This window comes from Mus caroli, unplaced genomic scaffold (genome assembly GCF_900094665.2).
Source record: "Mus caroli unplaced genomic scaffold, CAROLI_EIJ_v1.1 scaffold_12779_U2_1, whole genome shotgun sequence".
NCBI lineage: Eukaryota > Metazoa > Chordata > Mammalia > Rodentia > Muridae > Mus > Mus caroli.
The window spans coordinates 18,171-27,238 of NW_018390696.1; the positions used below are offsets into that span (position 1 = coordinate 18,171).

The 9,068-nt window shown below is 42.5% G+C and overlaps 2 pseudogenes across 1 annotated transcript; one reads left to right on the plus strand and one right to left on the minus strand.

The window, feature by feature from the left end:
• Positions 1-2,188: 2,188 nt before the first annotated feature.
• Positions 2,189-2,918, minus strand: LOC110288773 (annotated as a pseudogene).
• A 4,501-nt stretch (positions 2,919-7,419) lies between these two features.
• LOC110288774 lies at positions 7,420-8,770 on the plus strand (annotated as a pseudogene). Its single transcript, XR_002377300.1, has one exon. The product of XR_002377300.1 is annotated as a peroxisomal biogenesis factor 3 pseudogene (transcript).
• Positions 8,771-9,068: the final 298 nt, after the last annotated feature.

Genomic DNA, 9,068 nt, shown 5'->3' on the forward strand with positions numbered 1-9,068 from the left:
TCACATAGCCTCAAGACAGATCTCCATTTTAACCAGGCACATAAAGGTCTGAAGGGCTTAGCCAATTAAGCTCTCCTTCCTGCAAATGGTATTTACCTTCAGGCCCACCCTGAGAAATTGGGGTATGGTACAGTTTCACTTATAACAACTCTGCCATGACAATAAATTCTTTAAAATCTTGGACTGCCTCTTCATCGGGGGTCAACCATGACAAACAATGAAGGAGGTCTTCCTTTAAAGAGATTTGTCTAATCTCCTACAAGAGGCCTCTCTGTGTTCCCAACCCTGGACTCCACCAAGTCAAGCACCCCGCCATGTAAGCCAAAGACTCTCATTTCCAAGGAATGCAGCCATAGCTCTCCTCCTGCCTATTTCCCTTCTGCTCCCAGACTACATCTAGCCGGCAAGTCCCCCTCTGTTTTCAGCTCTTCTGTGGCATCCAGCAGCTCTGTGGTGCCCAAATGTCAGAGAATCTGATGGCTCTGGCAATCCCCATGGACCTCAGACTACACCTCCCTCACACTCCAGAGTGGGGTCCTGTGGCTTCACACAGCCCAATGCCCACCTGGCTACAGCATGGAGAATGCACAGTCAAAACTCTGTCATCTGCCTATCCCAGTAGCACAAGCCCCGAGCAAATTTGGGACCCCACCATTTAACCCATATCCCAATATTTCTTCTACTCTTGACTCTAAAGTCAAAGGCACCTGGCCAAAGCTGCTGAGTTCTGCTGCTTGTTGGGGCTGGGACATGGTCCCTTTGTTTTATGACATTATCACCAGCTTTCTGTTTTCCAACTCTCCCAGTGCCTAAGTTTCACTTTCCTGGAACTTACTCTGTAGATTGACTTTGAACTCAGAGCTCTGCATTGCTTTATCTCCTGTAATGCTGAGATTAAATGTGTGTACAACCGTGCTTGTATTTAAGCTTTTCTGAATGGGATATTGCTCTAAAATCCCTCAATCTCTTATCTCCTAGAACAGAGAATTCAGTTCCACTTATCTTACTGGTGCTGCTTTAATACTTAAACGATATATTTTATATTTTTCCTTTATAATACTACTAAGGCACCATAATTTTATTTTTTTTATGCACAGCTAATATATCCCAGCAAAAATTTTCAAGCCATCTAAAGTTATGATGTGGTTATATTATGTATGTATGTATGTATGTATGTATGTATGTATGTATGTATGTATGCATGTATGTATGTATGTATGTATGTATTTTTGGTTTTTTCAAGACAGGGTTTCTCTGTATAGCCCTGACTGTCCTGGAACTCACTTTGAAGACAAGGCTGGTCTCGAACTCAGAAATCCACCTGCCTCTGCCTCCCAAGTGCTGGGATTAAAGGCGTGCACCACCACCACCTGGCAGTTATTTCTTTTTTTAACTTTAAGTGATTGATTACAATGAGATTCCCAATAATCTTACATGAATACATCTTTTACATATCACATGTGGAAAAAAACAAAATTAGTTTCAAGAACTCACATACATTCATGTCTAAAAAAGTTGTAATAGATTAGCAAATTGTAAAGAAGCAACCTATTTTTCTCAGTCAGGTTCTCTTACTGACAGGTTACAGTTTGCAGTTACAAAGAAATGACCAATCATATTATTAATTATCTTCTTTTTTCTTTCTCCTTTATTCCAGAATCACCTACTTACAAGTTGCACAAATCATTTATTTTTATAAAGGCAGAGAACGGTTTTAGAAAGTGTTTTGGATGGGTGGGGGAAGGAACAAAGAATTGGGAACTAGTCCACTTTCTCCACAGCCCTTATAGATAGGACTATGGCATCTGCAGTGGGGCTCTGAGGAAGAATTTTATAAGGGTCAGGGAAGCTGGGGGATAGAGATACCTAAACCCAGAGCTTACCTCAAACCCCCTCAATGTGTGGCAGGGGCTCTGGAAGATGAGGTTGCTTGGAGATGGAGCAACAACATAAGAAGTCAAGTTAGTGGATAAAAGATGGGTGGGGAATATGGTGAGGGGTGAAGATGAAAACATAGGTAGTAGGTAAGAGGTCAGTAGAAGGCTCTCCTTGAGACCCCAGTGAAAGGCAGGGCCAGCTTGCCTGTTAATTTAATATAATTTGGGATGGAGGTTGGAATGGACATTCATTTCAGTGATGATTTCTCAGTCTCTCAGCCTGCACATGAGAAGCTGAGAGCCTGGGGCGTTCACCAGTCATAGTGACTTGACTGTCAGGAGTGGGAGTCCTCCTGTCCCTGGATAGCCAGGCAGGGAGGCCTTTCATCCTTACACCACCCAACCACAGATGCCTTATGCCATGGAAATTCCAGAGGATGTTGCTGTCTGAATCGGGATGTCTCCCTTCTCCATTCATTATCAAACGCTGCTGCTTTAGTTTCATCCAGGTTGATGTAGTTCTGCTGCTCTTCCTGGTCCCCTGTGCCGTGGTTTCGGGAGTGTTGGAAGATGCAAGCCCTATCGCAAATGTAATGCCCAATGGACTTCTGCTCTGGACCACTGTCTGAGTCACGGACAGTCCTCTGTGTCTCCCAGATCCCGCCTGGGGCTGAGCACCTCTCAGATGTCTCCTAGTAAACCTTGGGGGCACCATCCCCAGTGTTGGGGTAGGAGATGACAGTGGAGGAGGAGAAGGTCTGGCAGTTGCCTCTGTCAGCCATGTGCTCCATGTTTCCAATCATGTCGTTCATCATCCCGTACATATCCACGAAGCCTCTGGACATTACCAACATTCCAAAGGAGAGACAGTCCCGGCCTGAATCCTGCAGCTGGCAGGCCTGGTTGCTGGCATGTTTCCATCTGTGCTGTTCAGGAAGGGGCTATATCCAAAACCACCTGACAACATGCAACTCAATACTGATGGTGAAATGTGAAGGGATCCATCTGGAAAATGGAATCCTCCGGCTCTACGTCTCTCATGAAGCAGAATGTCCTGACCACAACTCTACATGGTCTCTGACTCCTGCCCAGTGTCCCATCCGACTAGCCTTTCTTCCACGTGCTGCTTGAGTAGGGTTACCACCTGGGATGCAGAGAGTGGTCCCCATGAGAACTGCTCACCTCCCACACAGCCTCCTGCTTTCAGCTGCCATCTCCCTACCCCTGCCCTTGACCCTATTATATATCTTAAAAAATAATCTCATAAAAATTTTAAAAGAATCACAAACCTAACTCTTCTGTAAAAACAATGAGTCATTTCTATTTTAAATCCTCAAGATGTACACCTACTCCTTAATGTTTTTTTTAAATCAAATCAGGAAGCTGAGGGCAACAGTGAGTGGAAGGAATAAATCGTCACCTTGATCACCAGGCCAGTTATAGCAAGAGAGTCATGTCAGTTACTACTAATTGGGCTGCCATTGTTCTTGTTCCCTGACCTCAAAAAAATCCTTCTTCCTATGATCAAGTGTGCATTTCTGAACTTTAAATTTTTCTCTAAGTTTTTCTACATCAAAGTCACTAGCAAAAATATCTTAAACTAACTTTACTAAAAATTTTTTTTATCTCTAGGTTATTTCTGAGGGTAGTGGTTGAATCATTAATGTGCTTCAAGAGCAATGCTTGAAAGATCAATCACTGTTACTGTGTCAATGACATTGTCCAATGAGAGGCTGGAATATCCCTTAGAGTTTTAATACAGCCCATAGGCTATAAGGGATGGTTTCATTTTGATGATCACGAGGGCATCAAAGAACAAAACTATTCAACAGCATGAAGTCTTCAGGACCCATAGTCTTATAGGCACAACGATCATCATAGGCCGATCTGTGGGCTGCACTCCATAAGTTTTAAAGCTGGTTTGCTATTCCTCTCACACAGCCCACAACAGAAAAGCAAGCTGCTGAGTGCTGGGACTACATTTCCAGTAAGTGAAAATATGTGTTCAGAAACCTGATGTGAACCTTAGGTGAACCCACCTGAGAGAAACACTTGACACAGTTTTTTCTCTATTGTAAGTATTTATTCCAGCTGTCTAGGACTACACTTAGATATTTGGGACCTACATGTAGTGTGGGGTTATGGGGTGTCCCGTGTCAGCTCGGGACTCCGGCCACTCGTGTAGGCAAGACATGAGAATTTTGATTATGTTTACTTCATGCCAGCTCTGGGTGGGCATCAGGCTATGTGAAGCGGCTAGATACTGCTGTGGTGGGGTTGAAGAGAGCACAGTCTGGGGTCACTCAGGCACGTCTGGAAGCCTCAGAAGAGCTGAGAACATAATGGGTGCCCGTGGGTTGGATCTAGTCCTGGGCCAAGCAGAAAAAGAAGGCAGTGCTCCAGCAGAGGCAGGCGGATTTCTGAGTCTGAGGCCAGCCTGGTCTAAAAAGTGAGTTCTAGGACAGCCAGGGCTATACAGAGAAACCCTGTCTTGAAAAACCAAATAATAATAATAATAATAATAATAATAATAATAATAATAATGAAATAAAATGAAGAAGAAGAAGAAGAGGAGGAGAAGGAGGAAGTGAGAAAGAGTCTCTATCATATTGGGATGGGGGGGGGATTTCCTAACCAACTCAAATGGTTTAAACTCTAGGATCAACAATTGATAAATGGGACATCATGAAACTGAAAAGCTTCGGTGAGGGAAAAGACACAGGCAATAGGACAAATTGGCAACCTACAGATTGGGAAAGAATCTTCACTAATCCTATATCCAATAGAGGGTGTATATTCAAGATATATAAAGAATTAAAGAAGATGGCCTCCAGAAAAAAAAAAAAAAACAATCAAAAATGGCAGTATATAGCTAAACAGAGAGTTCATAACAGAGAATGTCAAAAGGCCAAGAAGCACTTAAAGAAATGTTCAAAGTCCTTAGTCATCTGAGAAATGCAAATCAAAACGATCTAGAGATTCCACCTTACACCAATCAGAATACCTGAGATCGAAACCTCAGGTGGCAGCATATACTGCTGAGGATGTGGGGAAAAAGGAACACTCCTCTATTATTGGTGGACTGCAAACTGATACAACCACTCTGGAAATCAACCTGGAGTTTCCTCAGAAAATTGAAAATAGACTTACCTGAAGACTCAGCTATACTACTCTTGGGCATAAACCCAAAAGATGTCCAACCATACTTCAGGGACACATACTTCAGGGACACATACTCCACAATATTCATAGAAAACTTATTTGTAATAGCCAGAAGCTGGAAACAACCTAGATGTTCCACAATAGGAGAACATCATCCTTATTTGTAGTAGCCAGAAGCTTGAAACAGCCCAGATATCCCACAATGGAAGAATTCATACAGAAAATATGGTTCATTTACACAATGGAATACTATTTAGCTATTAAGAATGAGGACATCATGAGTTTTGCAGGCAAATGGATGGAACTAGAAAACATCATCCTGAGTAAGGTAACCAAGACCCAAAAGGACATACATTGTAAATACTCACTAATTGGATATCAGCCAAAAAGTACAGAATACCTAGGATACAACCCACAGAATTTAAGAATTTTAACAAGTAGAAAGTCCAAGTGAAGATTCTTCAATCCCACTTAAAAGGGGAAATAAAATAGTAATCAGGAGAGGCAGAGGGAGGGAGGGACTTGGGTGGGAGAGGGGAGATAGAGAGAAAAGTGGAAACAGGATAAGGAAAGATCAGGGAGAGGAGAAGTACAGAGGTCCAACAGAATGAATGGAAATATGTAACCTCAGAAGGTAGGAATTGGGGAAGACCCTCCAGAAAGTACCAAAGACTTAAGAGGTGAGAAATTCTCAGCACTTAATGGGAATGACCTTAAGTGAAATATCTACCAGTGAGGAGAGGAAAATCAAAGAGTACACCTCTATTAGATAGATGGGGCCTCAAAAGGAGGGATGGTGTTACTAACACACAGTCAAAATTTCTGACCCAGAAGTGTTCCTGTCAAAAAGAACTGCAGGGACAAAAATAGAGAAGAGACTGAGGGAAAGACATTCCAATGACCAGCCCAACTTGGGATCCATTTCATGGGGAGACCCCAAGGCCTGACACTATCATTGGTCCTGTGGTGTGCTTACAGACAGGATCCTATAATGACTGTCCTCAGAGAGGCCCAACAAGCAGCTGACTGAGACAGATGCATATACTTACATGCAAACATTAGACTGAAGTTGGACTCCTATGGTTGAATTAGGGGAAGGACGGAAGAAGTGAAACAGGAGCATGACCTGTAGTCTCAACTAACAGGGACTCCTGGGAGAACTCAGACACTGAGCAACCAACTAGGCAGAATACACAAGCTATTCCAAGACCCCCCCTCACACTCGCACACACACACATGTGTGTGTGTGTATATATATATATATATACATACAAAGGACTGCTTGGTCTGTCTTCAGTGGGAGAAGATGTACCTAATCATTGAGACAGTTTAGGCCACAGAGAGGGGAGAGGCCTGAGGGTGTAGAAGCATCCTCTCAGAAACAGGGGGAAGCATCCTCTCAGAAGCAAGGTATCAAGAGTTGTATGAGGGGGGACCATGAGGGAGGATAACAGCTGGATTGTAAATATGATTAATAATAATAATAATAATAATAACAATAACATTAAATAATAGGAAGAAGGAGGAGGAGGAGAAGGAGAAGAAGAAATTTTACTATATGAGCTGCCTATAATTGGGAAATAGTGTCAATTGTTTCCCAGATATGGTATAAATGTTTCATTTGTTCCACAGACATATTCTACTTACTGAATTGTCTAGCAGCCCCTTAGAGAGAAAAGAGGGAGGATATATTCTCTGGCTTCAGTACATATATACAAGTAGATGAAATGTGTTACAGTATGTCTTGGATATTGGGGTAAGACCAAGTACAAGCAGAAATAATAACTTTATGTCATTATATTCTGGAGTTTGCTACATCCCCTTATCACCTTTAAATAGCTATTAGAGGTTTCTATCCCAATTGGACCATATGCTTTCCAAATAAAAAATACAAAAAGATTTAGATTTGTGATAAAGTTAAAAGCACTTGAGCTGAGCAGGTATCAACTCCCTATACTATTTTGTCTACTTCCCTGTGGTGATTCCCCAGATATCACTTGTCATTTTCTGTCTGGAGTACTCCTACTTCATCAGGCCAACCTTTATGGCCATGAGCTCACAATCCACACTACCCAATGGCTACTTCCTTCTTCTTCCTTTGAACTTCTCCTCATGGTCCCTGCCTTAGACCCCAAGTTCTAAAACCTCTACTCTACCCCACTTTCTTCTGCCCAACCCAGGCTATAGGCATCTTTATTAATCAACCAGGGATAACTTATGGAGCAAGGATTATGTAACATCACTTGCTATATGTGAGGATCTTCTCATCAGAGGTAACCAGATCTTAGGGGCTAGTTTTTTTGGCATTCAAATACATCTCAGAACCAGATCACCTCCTTAACATTTCCCTGTTTTTGTGTAAATAAAAAGGCTCGGCCACCGCGCTGCTGCCGGAGGTCCGGGCCAGGTTGACGGAAGACACAGTGAGCCAGCCCCTCTCCCCTAGGCAACCCACACAACCCGGGGTCTGGAGATGCTGAGATCAATGTGGAATTTTCTGAAACGTCACAAAAAGAAATGCATCTTCCTGGGCACAGTCCTCGGAGGAGTATATATCCTGGGAAAATATGGACAGAAAAAAATTAGAGAAATACAAGAAAGAGAAGCTGCAGAATACATTGCCCAAGCTCGGCGACAGTACCATTTTGAAAGCAACCAGAGGACTTGCAATATGACAGTGCTGTCCATGCTGCCGACACTGAGAGAGGCCTTAATGCAGCAGCTCAACTCGGAGAGTCTCACAGCTCTGCTGAAAAGCAGGCCTTCAAACAAGCTGGAAATATGGGAGGACCTAAAGATAATAAGTTTCACAAGAAGTATTGTAGCTGTATATAGCACGTGTATGCTGGTGGTTCTTTTGCGAGTCCAGTTAAACATAATTGGTGGATATATTTACCTGGATAATGCAACAGTTGGCAAAAATGACACTAGCATTCTGGCTCCTCCAGATGTACAGCAGCAGTATTTATCAAGTATTCAGCACCTCCTTGGAGATGGCCTAACAGAGTTGGTCACTGTCATTAAACAAGCTGTACAAAGGATCTTAGGAAGTGTTTCTCTTAAACATTCCTTGTCCCTTTTGGACTTGGAGCAAAAACTAAAAGAAATCAGAATTCTTGTTGAGCAACATCGGACTTCTTGGAATGATAAAGATGTGTCCCGGTCTTCACTGTGCCAGTACATGATGCCAGATGAGGAGACACCATTGGCAGCTCAGGCCTATGGGCTTTCTCACAGAGATATCACCACTATTAAACTTCTCAATGAGACAAGAGACATGCTGGAAAGTCCAGATTTTAGTACAGTTTTGAATACCTGTCTAAACAGAGGCTTCAGTCGGCTTCTAGACAACATGGCTGAATTCTTTCGACCCACTGAGCAGGACCTACAACATGGTAACTCCATAAACAGTCTGTCCAGTGTCAGCCTGCCTTTAGCTAAGATAATTCCCATAGTGAACGGGCAGATCCATTCAGTTTGCAGTGAGACACCTAGTCATTTTGTGCAGGATCTGCTGATGATGGAACAAGTGAAAGACTTTGCTGCTAATGTGTACGAAGCGTTTAGTACCCCCCAACAACTGGAGAAATGATTGTTTTCTTTCAAAAAAAACTATAGCGGATTCAGCTACACTAAAAAGTACTCTGAATAAATCACCTACACAATTTGCAATTGACAATTTGCAACCAAATGCCTAATAAAGTCTGTTCTTGAGCAAAGTCTTCATTTCATAATGAAGTAGATTCATTTAGCACCTTACTGTATTTTTAATTCATCAGCAGTCTACTTCATCAGGTGTATCTGACTGGTGCACAAGTTACATCAGGCTCAATCATGATTTCTTAAAGTCTGGAGAGCTGATCCAAACCAACTAATGTGGGATTTAAGGAACAATGTCAGGTCAGTCAACTTTCAGTGACAAAGATTTAGCCTCCTAGCAACATGACCAACCCCTGTTTACATCTATTTCCATCTTTCCCTCTGTAGTACAGGGGACTGAACCAGGCTCTCTTGAATTCTTGTTAAGCA